Source organism: Helianthus annuus, chromosome 13 (assembly GCF_002127325.2).
Source record: "Helianthus annuus cultivar XRQ/B chromosome 13, HanXRQr2.0-SUNRISE, whole genome shotgun sequence".
NCBI classification, from domain to species: Eukaryota; Viridiplantae; Streptophyta; class Magnoliopsida; order Asterales; family Asteraceae; genus Helianthus; species Helianthus annuus.
The window spans coordinates 92,039,702-92,058,111 of NC_035445.2; positions in this window are offsets into that span (position 1 = coordinate 92,039,702).

The window sequence follows — 18,410 nt, forward strand, 5'->3', positions numbered from 1 at the left end:
AGCTTTGAACAGGTTCATATCGAAATCCTCAGAGAAATGCAGAGAATTTTACGATATCCTAAGGAAGAATAAGAAGTTCGAATGGACTGAGAAGCATGAGAATGCTTTACAAGCCCTAAAAGAGTATATGTCCTCAGCACCAGCATTAGCAAAACCGGAAAAAGGAGATGTGTTATCCTTATATCTGGCGGTATCCTCAACCGCTGTAAATGCTGTCCTTGTTAAGGATCACGAAGGTACACAATATCCTATCTACTATGTAAGCAAAAGTCTACTTGATGCCGAATCCAGGTACTCACACCTCGAAAAACTTATCCTTGCATTAATCATGGCATCGACTAAGTTAAGACATTATTTTGAAACCCATACTATTGTTGTTAGAACTAATTTTCCAATTAAGAATGTCCTCAGGAAACCAGATATGTCAGGGAGAATGGCTAAGTGGGCAGTAAAGCTTAGTGCCCATGATATAAGATACGAACCAAGAACAGCTATTAAATCTCAAGCACTAGCTGACTTTGTGGCTGATTTCAGTAGTGATCTACAAAAAGAAGCAGAATTGGAGGTTCAGTAGCTGGATGAGACCAAGGATCCTTGGATACTACACACTGACGGATCCTCAAATGTCAAGGGCACAGGGCTCGGGATCCTACTAAAATCGCCACAGGGGGACATAATACCCCACTCCATAGCCTGTGAGTTCCAAGCAACTAACAATGAGGCTGAATATGAAGCCTTAATTGCTGGCTTACAGATTGCTAAGGATATGGGGGTAAGATATCTCGAAGTATATGTAGACTCATTATTGATCACCAATCACTTTAATGGATCCTATGCTGTTAAAGGTGAAAAACTAACCAAATATTTAGAGATAGTCAAAGAATTGGCACTCTCTTTTGTTTCTTTTAGCTTAACACAGGTACCAAGGGAGGATAACACGGAAGCTGATGCATTGGCCAACCTAGGATCATCCTTAAAAATTCCAGAAGACATAAGTATCCCTATCATCCATATCCTGGCTCCTGCTATTAAAAATCAAGTAGCCATGGAAATAGAAGAGGATACTGCAGTAATCCCTAGTGAAGAAGCTCAATCTTATTCAGGATCATGGATCCCACCAATCATGAAATACTTGCAAAACGGAGAGATCCCAATGGGAGAAAATCCTAGAGCTTTCAGGATCAAGGTATCTCAATTTACAATCTTAAATAATGTGCTATATAAACGATCCCTTGCAGGACCATATTTAAGATGTATTGAGGATCCTGAAATTGAAGAAGTGTTGAGAGATTTCCATGAAGGAGACTGTGGAAACCACACTGGGGGCAGGGCATTATTCTCAAGGATCCTTAGAACAGGATACTACTGGCCAACCATGAAAAGGGATGCTGTAGAGTATGCTAAGAGATGTGATCCTTGCCAAAGACATAGCAATATCCTTCACCAACCAGCTGAATTACTACACCCCATACCATCCTCTTGGCCATTCATGAGATGGGGAATGGATATAGTTGGCAAGCTCCCTAAAGCACCTAGTGGAAAAGTATTTATGCTTGCCATGACTGACTATTTTTCCAAGTGGATAGAAGCTGAAGCCTTCGCTCAAGTCAGAGAAAAGGAAGTCATATCCTTCATTAAAAGAAACATTATAACTAGATTTGGCATTCCCTCTGAAATTGTATGTGATAATGGCTCCCAATTCATTGGAAGCAGAACCACTAACTTTTGTGACAGTTGGGGAATCAAGATGATAACATCAACACCAGTTCATCCACAAGCCAATGGTCAAGCAGAATCATCCAACAAGATCATCATCAACAATCTGAAGAAGAAGCTAGGATCCAAGAAGGGGAAATGGGCAGAGGAGTTACCTTATGTGCTATGGGCTGATAGAACAACTCCCAAGAATGCCACTGGTCAAACACCTTTCTCTTTAGTATTTGGGGCAGAGGCAGTGATCCCAACAGAGATGGTGATCCCAACTGCTAGAACAATTGCTCGTGATCCTGAAGAAAATGCTGCAATCCTAGCTCAGGATTTGGATACTATTGAGGAAATCAGGGATCTAGCTAGAATAAGGATGGCAAGCTACCAACAAAGAATGGCTGGTACCTACAACAAAAATGTCAGGATAAGGAAGTTCCAAGTCGGAGATATGGTGTTGAGAAAAGCATTTCAAAATACTATCAATCCTGCTGACGGGAAGCTAGCACCAAAATGGGAAGGTCCCTACCTGATTGAAGCTGAAGCAGGAAAGGGGGCATACAGGTTGCTAACCATGGAAGGAAACTTGTTACCAAGAGCCTGGAATGCTGTTCACTTAAAGAAATATTTCATGTGAACATGATCCTTCATGCATGTGATCCTTACATTGAAGTATCCTTGAAGGATCCCGGAGATATCAGTGATCCTTACTCTGGTAATATGCTTATCCTAAAACTATTGCATTTTCTTACTTTTTACCTAAGGATAAGGATCATGTATCCTTCATCCTCTACTCACAAACCATTTGAGTTATGATAGTTCAGGTATCTTCAGCAAATCGTCAAAGATCTCCAAAAGCACCACAGATCCTTGGGTCCAACCCCAGTTATCCTTGGGATTATCCCCAGTTTCCGCCAGCAGCGCACGATGATCCTGGTATAGTTCACGTCTTTGGGACCAGTACCCACTTTCGGGGCTGACAACCTCATCGTACTGGCTATACTTAGGATCCTACGTATAATGGTAGACGTACCATACATCCGTTCCTAAGGTTTCTAACGTTTTCACGTTAGCTAAGGTTTTGACATTTTCATGTCACTAAGTTTGGATAGTTGCCAGAAAGGGCCATACTCCAGTTTACATACGATCCTTTGGGCTTGTCCCCAGTTATCCTTTGGGCTTGTCCCCAGTTATCCTATGGGCTTGTCCCCAGTGATCCTCTGGGATCATCCCCAGTTATCCTTTGGGCATGTCCCCAGTTACTAATTTATCTTTTACATTGGCTTAGTCCCAAGTTATATCTCACTTTTCAGGTTTTAGAAGTCTAAACATATAAGGGTCCTTAATCCTTATTAACTATCAAAGTCTTATCTATGATTGTCTTGATTGAAGGTTAGGATCCTAACGTGGATCCTCAGGTATGATCCTTGACTATTTTTGATTATACTCTTTATCCTAACCAACCCTTATACTTTGACAACCGAACCTATGATCCTTGAACTAAAACACTTTGAGAATTTTCAATATGAGGATATTTGATCTAGGATCATATCCTAAGTTTATTAAACACTTTTTCAACTCTTGTTATTTTAACAAATATAGCAATTGAGAAATAAGAGGATTATTGAAGGATAACAACACAAGATAAGCCAGAAAGATTAAAGTTATATTATTAAACAAAAGGATCATTAACCCTTTCAAAAAGTTGTCAAAATTGCCAACCCACATTTCTACCAGCAAAACGTGGCCCGTCCACATGGGTTGGCAAAGGGTGTCCATTGTCTATGCGGTCTTAGCATTGTGCAGGAAAATTAAAGCGGCAGGATCACAAAGGCTTCATCCCCCAAACAGAGGATCCCTCCACCTTTTGCAATCCTACCCATTGTTCAAAGGATCCAGGATCCTTAACCCTAAAAACTATTGTTCGAAGATTACAAACCATAATTGTTTCAAACACCACAAACTACTATCAAAATTTAAAAAATTGGGCTCCGGCTATGTCTAGAAGTTTCCATCATTGCCCAATCTTGCAGCTCAAACCTTCGCTGCACCATTTCCACCAGCTCCACTCGCCTCCCCCTGATCCTTACCGGCATCTCCACCTTCAAGCATAGGGATATCCTCAACATCATCGTCATCCTCCAACTCTGCTAGCCTTGCCTTCCAGCCTTCAATGTCCCATGTGCTCTTATCAAAGGAAGGATCCTGAGCCTCCGTGGCCATCTGCAGTTGTATCTTGTACATAGCTATCGCGGCAGAGACTTTAGCGTCCTGAGTAATGTCATGCTTCTCATAATCGAACTTGATCAATGCTTTGACAGCCTCATCCTTAACAGCCCGGATCTTCTTCTCAAGATCAGTGATCTTGAGATCCTTCAGCACACCCATTTGATGAAGGTCGGCAATCTGGCGATCCTGATCTTCAACGTGGCCAACATAAGATTCTATTTCAGTAAGTTTCTGCAAAAACAACAGGATATAACGTCAGACACGGGTGATCCTCAAAAACCATCAGGATAACCAACAGGGGCAGTGATCCTGACCTCGTTGACAGAATCAAGAAATTGCTGACGGAGGAGGGGGAATCCTTGAAGATCCTCAGAAACTTTCCTCTTCTTTCCCTTACCCCTAATGGGTAATTTAGGGGCTGAAGCAGAAGGACTAGCAACCGAAGTCTTCTTCTTCGAAGACGTGACCTTGGCAAGGTCATCAATCCCAAACAAGGAGGCAGATTTGGCAGACTTAGCAGATTTTCCAGCACCTACGCAATTCAGAAACAAGATAAGTTCCCTTGTTAAATTAAATACTCTTACATAAAGCTTACTTTCTATGAGGATACTTACTTGACATTGTGGCAGATGCAGAGGATATCTCTTGAGAATCTTGAATAGTGACTTGGAAGCTTCTAACTTCAGGATCAAGCTTTTTAAAAGCTAGGACTCTCTCTTTTGCAGCGGGGCTTAACTTCAGATGAGTAATGGATATAGCTGCACAAGAAATAAAAAGAGATATTAGTGATCTTCATCAAATGAGACAGGACTGATAGTGATCCTTCGAGGATCCTCTACCCTACCATGAGTAGCCCACTCCTTGGGCAGATCATTCCCATTAGGGAGGGAATCCCTTCTCACGAAGAAGAAACGACGCTTCCAATTTGTGTCATTTTTGGTAACTTTCAAAACAGGATGATCCTCCCCGGCCTTCCGTTTCAACAAATATCGATGAGAGCCAAACGTGGTAAGATCATAAAGTGCGGCCAGCTCTGCCATCCCTAAATCAATCCCCTCTTGCTCGATGATCCTCTCGAAGGTATACAAGACCCTCCAGATCATCGGCATAGCTTGGATATAAGATATGCCGGTCAGAGAAAAGAAAGATTGGGTGAAGGCCGGAAAAGGATACGAATATCCTATGATAAATGGAGTAGCAGGAAAAGCCACCCAGACATCCGAGACAAAGTCGCTCAAAGCAGTAGGATCAAAGGATTTAAAAACGGCATTCGCCGGAAAGCAATGACGAATTTTGTCTACGTGAGCATCAGTAAAGCAACACCTCTCCGTAGGAGAATCCTTGATAATCCCCTGGCTTTTTAAGGGACTATCCTTCTTGGAATCCTTGTGCGGAGAATTCCGGAGCAACATGTTTGGAACAGAAACAAAGTAGAAACGAAAAACAGAGCAAAGAGAAGGAAGAAGGGAAAGATAGAAGAAGAGGATACCTGATCAGTCTTCGGTAGCGATTATAAAGGGAAGATATCTCGAATTTAAATGCAGAATAATCCTAACCCTATCTCCTATTTATAATGATGATTTGCAGGGATTGTCACATCTATGACGTAATGATCACAACGGCTAGTCCATGTATAACGGCTAGTTATTCGGAATCGCCCGTTAGAGATAAGATCGAAACAAAATATAACTCGTCTATTTACAATTAACTCCTTATATTTTGGGGGCAATTGTTAGGGCTGGATTTTTATAGGTGATCCTTACACATGATCCTAACCAGTGATCCTTGTTTCTTTGGCAGACAGTGATCCTCAGCAGAACTTCAGGATCAGGATCATGGGACATTATGGTGATCCTCATACTAACGGCCACTTCCGCTTAATACAATATTGTTTTGCAGGAACATCTAACAGGATATGCTCTAGACATCATGATCCAGGGACGCGTCTTCACAAATATGGCAAGAGCTTAATCGAAGAAAGACGTTGCACAGGATATGGAAACTAGGCTTGATTTATGGGCGGCTATTTAGGCTAGATTGTCTTTATTTCTAAAGGGGTAATGAGCTGATAATTAGTCCTTTTACCTAAAATAAGTCACCTACACTTGTATAAATACCACTCTTCCTCATTCGGAAGAACACACACGACATACGACACAACTCTCAAACACTTAGACACTCAGTGATCCTTGTACTCAGCTCATTACTATCCGAAGTTGTAACTACATTTTTATTATATTGAAGTTGGTGATCGGTAGTTGCCATCACCCGAGGTTTTTTATGCCGGAGATCATACATTGATCAAGGGCTTTTTCCTCGTATAAATCATTGTGTCTTTGCATCCTTTATCACAGAAGTGATCCTTTACTTTCATAATTAACCAAGCATCATACCCCGTTTACATAAAGTTTGGTTACATTATCCTTGTGTGATTTTTGACCAAAACAAAAACTATCTTGGATATAAAGTCACCCTCGAATATGAAGGATGTTCAACGATTAACAGGACGAGTGGCAGCCTTGAAGTAGACCTAGAAGTACAACAATTAGGAGAAAATTTAGAATCCTGGATATTATATACTGATGGTGCATCTAATGTAAGGGGTGTAGGTTTAGGTATACTACTAAAATCGCCACAGGGGGACATAATACCCCAGGCTGTTAGATGTGAATTCCCTGCTACTAACAATGAGGCAGAATATGAAGCTTTAATTGCAGGATTAGAATTGGCTAAGAATATGAATATCAAGAATTTGCAAGTATATGTTGATTCCTTGTTAATTACTAATCATTTTAATGGATCCTATGCAGTCAAAGGTGAGAAACTAATTGAATACCTCGGTATTCTTAAAAGATTAGCAGGATATTTCGATATTTTTACACTTGAACAGGTACCAAGAGAGGATAACGCCGAAGCAGACGCATTGGCAAACTTGGGATCATCAATCAGGATACCAGAAGGAATCCCAATACCGATATTACATATCCTGTATCCTGCAACGGATCCTCAGCATAAGGAAGTAGCAAGTATTCAAAATCCTGAAATGGTGTATCCTGAAGAGGATCCTAAATCCTGGACAACTCCAATTATGAGATATCTCAAGGAAGGACATATCCCCGAAGATGAAAATCCTAAGGCATTTAGGATGAAGGTATCACGATTCACTATTATAAATAATATTTTATACAAGAAATCTCTTGCAGGACCATATTTGAGATGCTTGGAGGATCCTGAAGCCAAAGAAGTACTTCAGGATATACATGAAGGGGATTGTGGTAACCATACTGGAGGCAGGTCATTATTTTCGAAAGTACTAAGGACAGGATATTATTGGCCAACAATGAGGAAAGATGCCGCAGAATATGCTCGAAGATGTGACGCATGTCAGAGACATAGTAACATACTGCATCAACCTGCTGAACCATTGTATCCTATTGTTTCCCCTTGGCCATTTATGAAGTGGGGTATGGATATAGTGGGAAAGCTACCAAAAGCTCCGGGAGGAAAAGTTTTTATGCTAGCAATGACGGACTATTTCTCTAAGTGGGTCGAAGCGGAAGCATTTGTTCAAGTTAGAGACCAAGAAGTAGTATCCTTCATAAAGAGGAATATCCTGACCAGATTCGGAATACCAGCCGAAATAATCTGTGACAATGGTTCTCAGTTTATAAGCAAGAGAACTACTGACTTTTGCAAGAATTGGGGAATCAAAATGGTAACATCTACTCTAGTACATCCTCAAGCGAATGGACAAGCAGAATCCTCAAACAAGATAATTATCAATAACTTAAAGAAAAGACTTGGTGCCAAAAAAGGAAGATGGGCAGAAGAATTACCCTTTGTTTTATGGGCTGATAGGACAACAGTAAAGAATGCAACAGGCCAAACCCCATTTTCCTTGGTATTTGGAGCAGAAGCAATGATTCCGACAGAGATGACGATACCCACTGCAAGATCTACCCTAAGTGATCCTGAGCAGAATCCTGAAGCTTTGAGTCAGGATTTAGACACTATAGATGAGAAGAGAGATGCGGCAAGGCTAAGAATGGCAGCATATCAACAGAGAATATCCAGGGCATATAACAAGAACATTAGGACCAGAAGATTTAAGGTTGGAGATTGGGTGTTAAGAAAGGCTTTTCAGAATACTACCAATCCTGCCGATGGCAAGTTAGCTCCAAAATGGGAAGGACCATACGAAGTTGAGTCAGAAGCAGGGAAAGGAGCATACAGACTCAAGAATATGGAAGGGGATATGCTACCGAGGTCTTGGAATGCTATACACCTAAAGCTCTATTTCAAGTGAGTTTAGAGTTTAATTTCTAACTCAGGATGGTATGAATTCTACCTTTTTAAAATATGTTTGGTTTAATTTGTTCTTTGTAACCCAATACTGACTTAAGCATCGGAGGGGTGTTAGCCAAGCTAACACCCACCTTAGTTTACAATTGTTTAGCAAGATTTGTTTCAGGATACAGCTCCAGGATATGTACTCAGGATAACTCGGAAGATTAGAGGATTGGCCCCCTCTCTCACGGTTAAGGGATACTGATCCCTTCACAGGTTTAAAGGTATTCACCTTTCTCCCGAATTGGGTTTAAACACCCCGCCTGGAGCGCAAGTTATTCAGGGATAGTTCAAGGTGGCGGGACCAGTCCATGTAAAAGTGGTTGACAATTTCGTTACTATTGGCTATATCCTGAATCCTAAAGGTATATGAGGATTGATCACCCTCTCTCACGAAAGGGTATTTTCATACTCTCTAAGGTTTAAAGGTTTTCACCTTTCTAAGTCTTGGAGTTTATACACTCCCGCCTGTAGCGCATGAAACTCAGGGTTTATCCCCAGGATATTAAGGGTTTACCCCAGTATGTTGAGGATTCATTTAAGGGTAACAAGGTTTTTGCCTCGAGGAGTTTGGAATTTATTCGAGCCAGAACTTGAGTACATTTGCATTCCTGTGTCACATGCAGGGGACATATATTATATTACTCAAAGGTTGGATCCAAGATTATAACTGTGGACTGGGGACATTCCTAAGGTGGAAGATTAGACTCTCCAAGAGTCTTTGGTATGATCTCTCCTTTTCTCAAAAGACTTAAGTTTTCTAAGTTATATGGTGATATCCTGACCAGGATATCTCTTAAAATACTTATCAGGATATTCTTAGATGATGTTCCCATAATATTTCCAAGAGTTCTCAAACAAAACAATTTTCATAAGTAAAATTCATGTAATGGAAGGAATAAAGCCAAAAAAGGGTTATATTATTAACATAGCAAAAGATTATGCTCTTGGCTTTGTCTCAAACCGAGACCCATCCACCAAGAGCAGGGTTAGTTTTCCAACATATTTACTTAACAAATGAAGGCTTCGTCTTGGAACCCAAGATACCTCCACCTTCACTTGTTAAAAGCGTTCAAAATAAACCATACTAACTGATGACCAAGGGCTTCGTCCTGAAACTCAGGATCCCTCCACCTTTGGCCATCATATTGTCTACGTGCAGGAAATTAAAATTGTTCAACAAACAAGAAAAGTAAATTGTTCGAAATATCAACCATCGAATCTAAAAAAGTGGGCTCCGGCCTAAGCATCAATATCCATCATCGCCCACTCAGATGCCCTCACACAGCGGCATCCTCTCCAGCCTTCCCCGGCTTCTCAGCACCAGCATCCTGCCCAGCATCCTCACCAGCATCTGCTCCAGCATCCTTCTTGTCTCCAGCCTGATCCACCACCTATGCTGACTTAGAGGACTCACCGGCTTCTACAGGAAGTGGCACAGTTTTTCCTCCAAGCTCCTTCAGTTTGGCCACCCAAGAGTCAACCGGCCAAGCTGGGCACACGAGGCCTATCTCCTTGGCCTCGTAGGCCATCTTGATGCGGGCTTGTAGCAAGGAGACGATGGCAGAGGCCTTGATACCTTCCCGGAAAGAAACCATGGCCTGCTCGTGGTCCATTTCTGCAGTGGCAAGTTTGAGCTCAGCCTCTTGAGTGACCTTCTTCATCAAGCTCTCGTAGTGCCGGGACTTTGCTTCGGCAATGGCACCTTGGTCAGCAACAGTGCTTTCAAGCTGCTTGATTCTGGCTTCGTGGAGTGCAACAGTACCGCATGCATCATTATACAGGTGGAGCAGATGCTGAAGACCCTGCACATTAAATTCAGGTATGGGTTAGAATATATTAATCAGTATATCCTGTCAAGATATATATGCAGGATATGTAGCAGGATATTACCTTGTTGAGGAAGGATGTCATTGGCTCTAAGGAGTCAGAAAAGCTGAGTTCATCGTAGGAGAACCCCTCGGAGCCAGGGGCACTGATTTCAGAGCCCTTCCTCTTCTTTGCTGTGGAAGCACGGGTCCTAGGGTTAGCCTTGGGGGCCGGCAGTGGCTTGGAGCTGGTAGCAGCAGGTGTCTCTTTCTTGACCATAACAGGAGTAGGATAACTATCAAGCTCGTTAAGGTCAAGGAGGATCGGAACTTTGCTGGAGTCTGCACAACAGGGAGTAAAAATTCTTTCCTAAGATATTTCAAATAAGAACATGTATGCAGGATATTGAACAGGATCCTTACCAGACATGTTTACACTGGAAAGAGGACTTGGAGACGGTGGAGACGGGTTAAAACTTCTTTCAGCTTCAGGAAGGAGTCTGATAGCATCAATCCTTTTTTGTGAATCTGCAAGGGGAGGTGCTAGCTTCCTAAAATCAGCTGTGTATAAGAAAACGACAAAGTCAGTCCAAAGTATACAGCAGGATATAAGACAGGATTTTCCTAAAAACCTAGGTCCTACCCTTCTTCAACCATTTCACCGGGTAATCCGCTCCACCAGGGATTGAATCTCTTTTTACAAAAAAGAATTTGGATTTCCATTCCTCTTCATTCCTGGTGGCTCGGAGGATTAATGGGTCATTGGAAGTAGAGTAAAACAAGAATCGACAGGAGCCGTGGCACCTAAGTCGGTATGCTAAAGGAAGGTCATGAACAGAAAGATCAGGGATATGGTTGTTCATGATTTGATCAAGAACAGACAAGACTCGCCAAAGCATTGGCATTGTCTGACTGAAGCAGATTTTGGTGACGTTAAAGAACTCGGTGATGAAGTCCGAGAAAGGAAATTGCAACCCTAAGGTAAAAGGAAAGGCATTGAAGCACAACCACTCGTCGGAAACCATATCTGATCGGATTTCCCGATCAAACGGCCGGAACACCGTCCCTTTTGGGAAGATGCCGGAGGTTTTAAGGGCTGACAAGTGTGCACTATCAAAGGTGCATATTTCTTTCTCCGGATCCTGGAGAATATTTTGGTGGATAAACGTGGGAACAGAATCGCCGGAGCTGGATCTTGTCTGCCTTGCCATATTGTTACCGGAATATTGGGAAGAATGAAAGATGAAGTTGAGAGAGAAATGTTTACCTTTTTCTCTTCGGTAAAGGTTAAATGATGATGAAGATGAGAAGTTATAGGGATGAAATGAGTAGTTATAGGCTGCGCGGTTACAACTAGTCACATCAAGGTCTTATCTCTTAATTACCTTGTTGTTTGTGAAAAAATGTAACCGTTAGTATCAGCATACTTAATGGTAACATTTTTGGGGACAATTGTTATGGGTGAAATTCTGAGCCCATATCCTGGGAAATATCTTGATTTATATCTTGATTGTATGATAACTGCTCATATCCGGGATGCTCATTTAGGATATTGGTAACATCCTGAATGGTATCCTCAGGATTACTAACGAGTTGTGTGCAGGAGTACGCGTCTAGTTGCCCAACGTTCATGAAGACCTTTTCTATGGGAGACTCGGTCCAAGTCGTTCACATGAAGCCGTTGAAGCCGCATTACTCGGTCTACAACGTTCATAATGGAATATTCGGAGTATTCCATGTTTATAGGAATTATAGTTTCTATTTCATTACTATAAATAGACGGGTATACCAGATCGAATAGGACATCACGGCTACACCCACTACACTTACACACTTGTTCTCTCGCAACTTGTACTCTCACACAAAGCATTGTAACACTTAGCGATCTGGTCAATATCCTGCACTGTATCCTGATATTTGAAGCAATAGAAGAACTAGGCAGCTGCGACTGTCAGCTCCCGAGGTTTTATGCCGGCGATCTAGATTGATCAAAGGCTTTCCTCGTACATCTCGTGTCAACCCCTTTACTTTTTGCTCATTGTTTGATCGTAGATACAACTCAATATCCTGAGCCGTATCCTGAACACTGTTTTTCCAAACAACATAACCAGCATATTTTCAACACACTTTTTAGCACACTACCTCACTTAACTAATTTGATCACTTAATTGCTTCGGTAATTTTTGACCAAAACAATTTGGCGCCCACCGTGGGGCAAGTGGTGCTCTCTTTACTAAATTTTTTTGTGAAATCGCTAATCAGTTTTCTATTTTCAAAACTTTTTGCCACTTTGTCCATAATGGCCTCAAGATCAAACATGAGTTCCTCTACTGTGTCCATAATGGCCTCAAGATCAAACATGAGTTCCATAATGGCCTCAAGATCAAAGATGAGTTGGATTTTTATTCTGATGATGATGTCCACCCATACTATTCTTATTCTGATTCGCAGCGAGTTGCATATGAGTACCAATCGGATACGAATTATTGTTATGATGAGCAGACATGGTATGAGAGTAGCTATGATCCAGGGATGGTACAAAGCGTGAGTTACCAAGAGAAGTATGACGATTGTTATGATGAATACTCTCAATTTTCTTATGAAAACCATCCTGTACGCTATCAGGATGCTTATCATACCTAGTATACAGTTGATCAGGGTGAGTCCGAATGTGCACCCCAGTCACAAAGTTACTATCAATCACCCCAATTTAGAAGTCTTATGGAATATAGGAGACAAAGAGAGCTGGCATACATTGAAAAGGAATTGGCGAAACCTGACCTGTCAATTGAGGACCAGTTGGAGATGTGGATTACGAAGTATAACCTTTTGATGGTTGAAGTGAAGGATGATGGGCCAAGAATGACTCCAATGGAAAAATGCCAAGCCAGGGATAGATGGGTGTCTCTACAGATGTCTCTTTCTCAAGTAAGGGATGAGGTTGTGGAGGTTAATACCACACCGGTGATTCCCCCAATTGCTGAACAGTCAGATGTGGAGAAAATTGTAGAAGGTGATGAAGTGAAAGAAGACATTCCACAAAATAAGTGTGGGGAGGCACGTATAGAGATGAGGAAGGTGACGTTGAAGGACATCGGGCATGTCATCATAAAGTGGTTGTGCAATAATCCAACTTATCTGCTGATATGGAGTAAAAAGAAATGCTTGTGGAGAGTTAACTATCGAGTGTATGTTGGGAACTCGATAGGAAAGTGTGGATTGAGGCCGGATTGCAGTGCGTCAGTGGACATCTTGATAAAAATTAGACCCCGCTGGATCAGTAATGTCAGGTACCGTGCATTCATGGGAAATACAAGGGGTAAATGTGCACTGAGACCACCATAGCGCATATCAGGTACGGTCTGGCTGAAGACCTATAAACTTAGCACTCTCGGGAGGCAGCCCGAGGATGTAGAGTTTGTACTTTGTTTTGGTTTTGTTTGGTGTGTTGTGTTTTGACAGATTTATACAATTCCATCTTCACGGATGCAATGAATCAAGTGTGGGGATGTTTAGCAACATCCCCGGTGAGATCTCAATGAATCTATGAGGGGCGTATGTTCTGGTTAGATCGCAGCAGCTACACCACCACAGATACTCACTTGTTTTCTGATCAGGTGCATGTGTTTATCTATCTTGTGTTTTATTTGTTTTCGTGCATTTAGTGGTGTGAATTTTTGTGTTGGTGGTGTGAGTCGAGTGGTTGTTAGCCGTTCATGGTTTGTTAGGTGGTATCTCTCGAGTTTAGATTATAAATTGCACCATACATTGGGGACAATGTATCCCAAGTGTGGGGATGCGGTAACTTGAGAGAGGGTTGGTATAGTTGCTGATCTTGAAATGCTTGAAGGGTTGAAATTTTGCTGAAAATTGAAAAAAAATTTAAATTTTTTTTGTGTCTCAAGTATGCTTGAACTGCATGAAAACCAACATTTTCAATTGCTAAAGGTTCCTACTGATATTAAACTAAATTAGATCCTTAGTCATGGTTGTCCCTTTAAGTTTCATGAGAGTATTTCTGACAAGTTTTAGAAAGTAATTGAGAAGAGATGCCTAACTAGGGGTAACATGCTTTAGGAATTACACATGCTACGTGTCGGCAACCCTTATTCCTTTTATTCGGTGAGATATTTGAGCCTACTAGATTTGTTACTTGAATTTCAATAATTGTTCATTTGTTGACTGTAGACCATATGTTGCTTTGTGTTAGAACTTGTGTGGCTTGATACGTGCCAAGACTGTGCTTTAGCGTGTGCACATATATAATAAAGGCATTAGGATTCCGTTATTGTGTTATATGTTGATTGTTTATCCATCCCACCTTAGTTAACCATGTTGAGCCTTTAACCTTTCGTTTGTTACACCTTGTTTGACCCGTTTGATTACCAACCATGACTGACAATTGTGTGTTAGATATTTGTTGAAAAAAAATGAAAAAAAAGAGAAAAAAAGAAAGAAAAAAAATCATTGTATGTTCGTGTTAAAATAATGGGTCGAAAAATAACCCAAAGTTAGTAGTTATTGTGAATAAAGTTGTCATGGTTTGGTATGTTCGTTTGTGTTCGCCAATAAACATAAAAAAAACCAAAAACATTACCTCACCTTTACCTTTAACCCAAAATCCGAAAAGTCCTTTTGATATGTGCTACGTTATTTGATACAATGGAGGTGTGATTGCTATACAAGCTTATGATTGCAAAGTAGCGTATTTGGTTTTGAGTGAATTATATACTAGCACATTACACGCTAATCTTGATAAAACCGAGAGGAGTGATCATTGTAAGGGGCGTGTGGTATGTGTGTAGTATCATAAGCATGTTAGTTTTAGTTAGGCAAGTTTTCAATTGTTTTAAATGCGTATCACTTATTTGTCAGATTGTCAATCTCGATTGTGTCAGTCTATGGGACGGGTATGACTTGGAATCTTAAATGGCTAAGTCAGTAAGGGATTCAATGGTGATTTGTTAATATGGTGAGTAGTGTCTGTGATGGTTGATTGAGGACAATCAAAGGTAAGTGTGGGGATGTGATGGAAACAGTGAAACACATGCCTTAAAGTGTGTCATGTTACGTATTTTAGTGCTGTTTACGTGATTATATGCTTTGAGTATGTTCACTACGTGTGTTTGTGGTTTTACAGATTAATCGCGTAAATCGATGAAGTTTGTAACGCTTGGTGATGAAACGGAACAAGCAAGAATATTCATCACGATATATTATATCAATCGGGAGTTGTTCGGGTTAGAAAATGGCTTGGAAACACAAGAAACGAGGAACAATAAAGTCCAGAGGCCTTTGGGTCTCACTTTACGTTTGATATGTATGAGAGACAACAAGATTACAGTAACTTCTAAATGTAGCCTACGGATGGAACCGTAGCATACGGTATGGCGATGTAAGATTTGGTAACAATGTTTGACTTTGTGGATGGCATCTCATGGGTTTTAAAATTCTATAACTGCACACTCTTTGGCTAATATTGAGGGCCCACATACGTGTGCCTTGAGACAAGAGGAGGCCATTATTGTTTTAAAATAACTCATCTCATCATCACATCTTGAAGGCACGTGTAAGGCTTTGTTTCAAAAGGAATTCTCAATAAGTCAAGGGGTGTACATTAATTGTTCTATCATCAAATATCATCATCACATCATTTACAATTTGAGGGCCGCCACATATTCACGCACGCACAGGTGGGCCGGTTTGGAGATATTGGGCCAACATGATTGGACTCTCTTGGGAGGCACATGCAATATTAGTGGACTTCTTATTGGCAGCCATATTTGGTTTAGAGCATCACGTGCAATCTTGGGGAGACTTCGAGATGGAGGAGGACATCATGTGAGGGTCTTGAGTTTGAATATATATCAAAATGATCCTCATCAGAATCATTAATTGGGGCATCACACAAAGTCAACAACATCATAATCATAGTGAGCCGCACATGTTAGCCGAAATCAGTCAAGTGGTGAAGGATTTATATTATTCAAAAGAAGGATATCACATATCATCATCTTGACAGCTATAGTTGAAAAGGGAGTGGGCCGCATACTGGATTGGGCCGCCATATTCTCACAAAGAGGTATCACGTGAACAAGACTTTGAGGACATAGGGTTTTATTTCAATTCGATATTAAATCATCATCTGGAGAAGGGGGAACAGCCATCGCATAGAAGATCAATCTTGCAACATGAACGACTAGTCTTTTCTGGTTTCCTTCGGATGGAGGGTTTGTGTAATTAGGTACTTTTATGTGTTTTTAACCATTTTAACTTGGTGATCTAAGCATTCGATGCTTTTCATCATGGATTTAATTGACTTATTGTAACTGGTTGCATTTATTTAAACCTCAATTTCTAAGCATTCAGTTCCCGAGAGTTCTAGTAATTGGGATATATTTGACATGGGGTTAGGGTTTGTATTTGTAATTGATAATCATTCGATAACCTCCCGTTATGTATTGACCGGAGTACTTAGTCGTTGGTTATCACAATTAGTTAATTAGGTTAAACATTTATGTCTATGTGAATGTTTTGATTAAACACATAACTGAACTTGTTTGCAAACCTGAAATTCGGAGGAACCTTTCTTTTTCCTATTGTTTAAAACCTCAATTTCTTAATTCGTAATTTAGTTAATCCACAAATCAAATCACAAGAATTTACTTTTCTGCATTAGTTAATAAATACTTAGCGTTACACACTTTCCATAATCCTCCTCTGGTTCGATACCCGACTTACTGTAGCTACCTAGTTTATTTCGGTTTTTGCATGTCATTAACGACAGACATCAGGCACCCATATGACCTATACAAAATTTTTAACTGAAACTCATTTAATTCAACATTCATATAACAGTTAAACAAGTCGATTTACAATTTAAATCATATGATTAGTTTACAAATCACAAATTTCTAATCAGTAAAGATAAACACAAAAAAATCAGAAGAACTAAATAATAATTACAATAATTTGATTAATATAAAAAAAAAGAATGAAGGAACTAACACTCCTCGAGAAACACCACCGGTGAAAACCTAGTTTGCTTAATAGCTTGGTTATTTTGTACATGTTGCTTCAAAATGTGTACATAATGTAAAATTACCAAAATGGTAGAAAACCTAGTTTGTTTAATAAGGTAGTATAGATACTATGAATTAGCAATAAGTAAGATGCATGTAAAGCTATTAAGGCTTAGATACGACACGACTGTAATAAAAATTGCCATGTCATACGACGTGTACCATCATAGCCAAGAAACCCAAACCATATCATCAACATCGAAAACTAAGTTTCCAACAATAAGGCTTCTAGAAGAGGATAAACCACATTAAATGCCAATTCTACTGCCCAAGACAAACACATCACACTAAACCCACTATCCAACCAAAACAAACAATATGCCAATTTTTATCTTCATTTTACTCACAAACACTCATTCTCTTGTTTCTCAATTTTTATACGTTCACAACATTTAAGTTGGAGATGAATAGTAACATATCAAATAAAGAGATTGCTCTCTACCATATATTTTTGGGATAAATAATAAAATAGAAGATCTCATATGGATGTTAAATGAATGAAAAATTTATTATTTTCTCTGCATTTTTAAGTTGGCATGTGAAATGAAGAAACTATTGTGAATGCATAATTTATTGTTTAGGCGACTTTATTTAAATTATTTGCTTTACTTTGCTTTATTTGTTAAATTTGGATCATTGGTGTTGTATTGTAATTATGTATCTTTCCCTTTGCTTGCAAGTTTCTTAGTACCACCATGATTCTCTTTTTTTTTTTAACACCAAGCCAACCTCAAAACGAGCCGGCCTCAACAACAAAACCTACATATTTACAAATTTACACCAATCTTCTAAAGTAATCGAAACATTTTTAGATATACTATTAAACCACAAAAAAACCCATCGACTTAATCTCACTAAAGGTTTCTTCGACCTTTACGTGCTTGTTGTTAAACTTGGCACGTTCCTAGCTCTCCAGATACTCCAACATCCAAGCCTAATTAATCCCTTAAACACCTCTTTTTTATTCCCTTTCAAACTGACATATATATGCAATTCCAGCAAGCCTTAAAACGAGAAAATATTCAAATTGGGGCTTGCACCAGCGACTAATTTGAAACCACAGCAAGGATGATATGAAGCAAGATGTGAAAAAAGATGCTCTACAGTTGCACCACCTTCACCACATAACCCACAAACCGAGTCGTCACCCCGCAATTTTATTCATTTCAGCTCTCCAAATAAAAATGTTGCACTTGCTAGGAATCCACTTGCCCCATTCAGGAATATAAACATTATTATT